The sequence below is a fragment of the Halyomorpha halys genome, unplaced genomic scaffold (assembly GCF_000696795.3).
Source record: "Halyomorpha halys isolate HHAL.00 unplaced genomic scaffold, Hhal_1.1 Scaffold423.1, whole genome shotgun sequence".
NCBI lineage: Eukaryota > Metazoa > Arthropoda > Insecta > Hemiptera > Pentatomidae > Halyomorpha > Halyomorpha halys.
Genome location: NW_027105827.1, coordinates 167,264 through 172,788, shown reverse-complemented (window position 1 = coordinate 172,788; position 5,525 = coordinate 167,264). Strand labels below are relative to the sequence as shown.

Genomic DNA, 5,525 nt, shown 5'->3' with positions numbered 1-5,525 from the left:
CACTACTAGAATTGCTTCAACTACTCGGAGTGAATTGGTACACAGGGTGTGAAGAAAGTTGTGATAAGAAAACAGCCTTGTACAGTACTATTTTTTGTACAAATACTATACTTCTTAATCTATTTTTGAATTTTTGTCCAATACAAACCTTTGAATAAATGTTGGCAGATATAACCTCTTAATTCTAATTTTATAAACCTTAACACCCCCATAACCAATTAAAGCTCCCAAATGGTGAACGGTATATTACAAAATAAATATGAAATGTCCGTTGTTGAATCATAGTTTTAAATGATTTCAAGTATTTTCTTCAGTTGAGGAATTCATTTTGTATTTCTGAATAATACATAGCAGACCTATTTCGGCATATTTTGTAGCATATTTCGAGCTTTTTTTTTTAGAATGGTTCTCAACACTGGGAGAAGGTTACTAGTTGTTAGAAATGTCCGATCATGTAAGGTTATGCTATCACCACTTATATTCAGGATGTTTTTTTTAAGATGTTGGTTATTATCCGACGGTCTTGTACAATTTCCTCCATCACAGTTGTGGCGCTAGTACTTATTTTTATTCTAATTATGGCCAAACAGTTGAAAGATATTTACGAACAAAATAAGAAAAATCAACGGTTTCAGTTGTACAATAGTTTTGTAAGTATTGCTGATTTACCATAAATATTACCAAATTGACCTAATATTTTTTAGTGGGACCTTTTAATAAATGTTTATCATGGGTATAGTTTAATGTTATATAAGTATATAATAATTATATATATATTTATCTTTTGCTACCTAATATTAATTTGGAATACTCTTTGTAGTTAGGATATAGTAAGTAAAAAGTATAGAGGACTAAAATACTTTTTAATAATTTAACTATAGGCAAGTTTGAAACAAATATTACAGAAAAGTATCCAATACTTTGTAATACGTCATTATTATTTTTGATTGCATTTCTGAGATCATATATGGTTGAATCTGACTCAGTCATGCTATATAATAATAAAAAAAAACAAATGAATTAAATGGGGAGTTCTGGCATGATTAAAGATTGAAACCAATTTGGAATTAAAAATTGCTAATTTTATAAGGTATGAAACACATTCTTATCATTAGTTTATGTAAAAATTAGATTTTATCAAGAGAAAATAAATCATTCAGGAAAAATTCATTTTCAGTACAGGCCTGTAAAATACTTAAGAAATTTGTAAGGGTCGATGATCAAAAAAGTTAAGCGTCTCAGATGTGTAAGATGATCTCGAGGTAAAGAATGTCATCTTTGTCACCACGTTCCTAAATTCATCATTAATGGATTCAAGATCTCTTTTTACTGATATCAAATATTTAATACAGTACACTTACACTTTAGTACTAAGATTGGAATAACGTAACATCTAATGGATAATGTTCCTTGTGAACACCAACATTTACTTTTTTGGACACAGATTTACAGCACCAACATAAAATCCAATCTAGTAAAAATATAGCGATTCTACCTAAGTTTATTATAAAAATACTATAAAGTTAGAGAAAGTATAATACAAATTATTATTCCATTGTGAGTAAATTTGAGTTTTATTTACAATGACTAATTGTTAGCCACTAAAACTTTTTCTGTTAAGGATTGATGGACAATCTTTTTTGATAATGGATGAGATTAATCATAGATTTTTTATGCCACTTCTTTTATTAATGTGAATCATGATGATAAAGGTGTTAAATTCAAGTAGTTTGTATTAATCATACACTTTTTTTTCCCCTTAAATTAGTTAAATATACTCATTGTAATCAATGAATACATTCACGCCAAGCTCTTATCTTAAATGAAAAATTAAATTTTTTTGTATAACAAATTAAGAATAAATTACAAAAAACTTATCCAGTTTTATATATGTATGTATAGTTGACCGTAAAAATTGATATATAGGGAGATGGTCAGGGTTGCGGTCAATAGTGAAACAAAAATAGTTTACAACTATTTATTTTCCAACGTTTCGCCCCACTTTGCAGGGCTTCATCAGGGCTAAAAAGATACAAAATGAAACTATGTTAGGATAAAATGATAGAAATAAAAATAAAAAGATACAATGAAAAGAATAAAAAACAAGTAACAAGTGTAGTATGAAACTATTACTCTTGCCTTTGTTACTTGTTTTTTATTCTTTTCATTGTATCTTTTTATTTTTATTTCTATCATTTTATCCTAACATAGTTTCATTTTGTATCTTTTTAGCTCTGATGAAGCCCATTTATCCAGTTTTAGTTGAAAAACACTGTTAATCTACTTATACATAAAGATGAAGAGTTTTTTTGTTCAAATCTTGTGAACTCCTTGTTCGATTTGATAGTATTTTTGTAGTAGATAGACTGTTTAATAAAAATGCTTAAGCTTTATACATTTATATTGGGAACTCTAGGAAATGGAGCATTAACAATAAACATGAATCTAAATAAATCAATAGTAATCATTAGAGACCAAATTTTGGTTCAGTACAAAACTTAAAAATGTGCAGTAAAAAACTAAAATGTGCGAAATCATGCAGTAAAAACTCAAAATGTGTATAAGCACTCAAATCCTATGGTAATCAACTTTATTGTTTAATTTGTTATATTAATACGTAGAAAGCTTACCTTATCTTGTTTGAATTAAATTAAACTTGCTAGAATGTGCAAAGATTCATAAATTACTAAACTACTGTGATTAAAAACCTAAAAAGTTTATACATAATTGAAGAGATATGAGAAAGCTAATTGAATGAAATGATGTTTTATTCATATTATGAAGGCTAGAATACAATTTTTCCATTTCTTAAAACTACTTTAAGTTTAAGTTTTAGAAAAACTTACTATTTTAAGTTTTAGAAAAAATGCAAGGCACTGTGTAGAAAGGAATTTTTAAAAATATTCTTCCGAGCAAATTTAATTTTATAATGTCCCCTAAAATTTCACATTGCATGTACTTCTGCTTAGCTTTTCAATGATGTATTTACATACAAAAATATCTTTAACCAAACAACTAAGAAGGAATAAATAAATGTAGAAAATGTATAGGTTTATTTATATTGATCAGACCATTTGATTTTTACTTAAATTAATATATATATTGGTATATTATTAAAAAAAAAAAATTGAATTCCAATTAGTCACAGCAAGGTCAGATGAATGAATGAGGGTAGAGGTCTAGAGGTTGACTGGGAATCAAAGTTAAAAACAAAAACAATAAACCTTTTCTATAACTAACTTATTTTATGGAGACTTTTTCAGATACCCGAAATTCTGGTTAATACTTTTTTTTTATTGACTCTTCACAAGTTCATCTTTGCTTTACCCCAAATTTATCAATTAAATTAGTAAAAGAATAATAAAATAAATATTGGCATTCATACACCTATATGTGTATAATACAAAATATTTTGTTCATACATTAACTTTTATGCAACAAAAATCAAAAATGTGCAATATAAAAATAATCTTTTTTTTACTGTCTTCCATGATTCAATTTCTGTTGATGTTTGGAGGAATTTGAAGCCAGGGAACAAAAGATGCGATTGCACTAAAATACAATCTTTAGCAATTATTAATATAACTATATACCTGTGGGAGCTTGTTTACAACAACTTTATTATGTTATTAGTTAACATTCACTAGTTCTTGCATATATATATATATATATATGTATATATATATATATACATATGTTTATAGCATTTATTGGGCTACCAGAATTCATATGGCAAAAGAACTTTAACTACACTACATTGTTTAGAGTTATAATAGAATTAAGTACAGGGACAGTCTTTTAGGCTTATTATGACTTGAATTCAATTTAAAATGAAACTGTAATGATGAGTAGATAGTTAACCATGGATAATGTATATGAGGAGATGATTGGAGTTGTGCTCAGTGAAGAACTTTTTTTTAACATATTTGTGTTCTTCAGTGACCGCACTCCAATCATCTCATATAAAACGAAACTGGTTTTTCTACATACAACTGTTTTGTCTAGATGGGGTTGTGGTGGAGTAAATCACTATATACTTATCTCACAGAGAGAAAGAACAAAATATTGTTTATGCCGAGGTACCAAAATTTTTTGAACAGTTTAAAACATATTAAAAAAATAAAAATAATAAACTTTGTTAGTATAAAGGCATCAAACTGAAGACACTTTGGTCAAGTCAGTATTTATAGTGATTGGTCCTTTTGTTATTCAACTTAAATCTTGTATGTTGTCCAGTCAATTTACAATTATATTTTCTCTGTTGAAAATTATCTGCCATGTCCTCAATAATTCCAAGTATTAGAATGTAAATATCACAGTACTTGGAATATGGTGTGATGGTCAACAGGTTCAAATATATATGAAGTGGATTCATACAAGGTGAATTAATAAATGTAGGTGCAATAAAATTAATATAATTATAAAAAATAAATGTAAATCAGCTTTGTAATAAAACTTCTTCAAGCCAATTTTAAACTAAGGGCATTGTCACCAATTTTCTGAAGAAAAGTTTAATTTAAAAAAAATTGTATAATATTAAAATGTAATTAATGTTTTTTTTATTAAATTATAGCATTTTAATACCCCAAATTTAATTGATATACATTCCACTGTTCGACCAATAGGTAAGAGACCCATTGTGATATTTATTTATCTTAAATTTTGGAGTTCTGAACCAATTTATTTATTATTATTTTTTTAAATGTTTTATGAGGTTCATATGAATAAATAAATATTTATAGAAATTGAGGGATTATATTTAGTATATGATTTGATATAAAAAGTAAATAACATTGACAGACCCACAACATTGAGAAAGGAACAAGGTTTAAAAAGATATTTTAATAGGTTTGAAGCGATTGTTATGAAAAACCTTCAGTGAGCCTTTATGGATTTCCTATGGACTGCTCTCTTATGTCCTTAAATAATATTCTACTGATCTGATCCCTGTCAAACAGAATCACTATCTACGATTAAATCTCAACAAGCCACTTGCATCCAAATCTCATAACAGACTGAATTGACATGAAACTCCTCATCGATTTTGACTATTACAACACTTCCTAGACAAACTGTCCAAACTTTTTATCAATTACAAAAACTGATTTATGTGAGTATATTAAGGCTTATTTGGACTTATGGGGTTGGGTTTAGTGCTCCACTAAATCCATAGAATTCCTTTCATACCCAATACCTTGCAATCCAAATTCCTTTGTATAATCCTCAATGCTCCTTTCCTTGTCACAAATAAAGTCATTCATAATGACCTCAATATTCTGTATATAGCTGACCTAGCCAGAACTAAATGGTTATTCTTCCATAATAATCCATTTGTTTCTAATGTTGTTCTTCTATTCCTGATAATCCTCCATATCACCTGAAAAGAGATTGGATTGAGACCTCCTAATGTAGAAATTTCATTGGAGTGCTACTGATAGATAGTTTCTCCCCAAATCTTTCATGTTACTTTAGCTTGTCACATTTACTTGTATTTTGAGTTTAAATACAGTTTTAAATAAAATTTA

General features: G+C 27.5%; 1 long non-coding RNA gene across 1 annotated transcript in view; it reads left to right on the top strand.

Moving 5' to 3' along the window:
* Positions 1 to 325: 325 nt before the first annotated feature.
* Positions 326 to 5,525, top strand: part of LOC106682550 (uncharacterized) — a 7,061-nt gene continuing 1,861 nt past the window's right edge. The window contains exon 1 of the long non-coding RNA XR_001343432.3: positions 326 to 650. This is a non-coding gene — a long non-coding RNA (uncharacterized lncRNA). The remainder of the gene's footprint in view (positions 651 to 5,525) is intronic.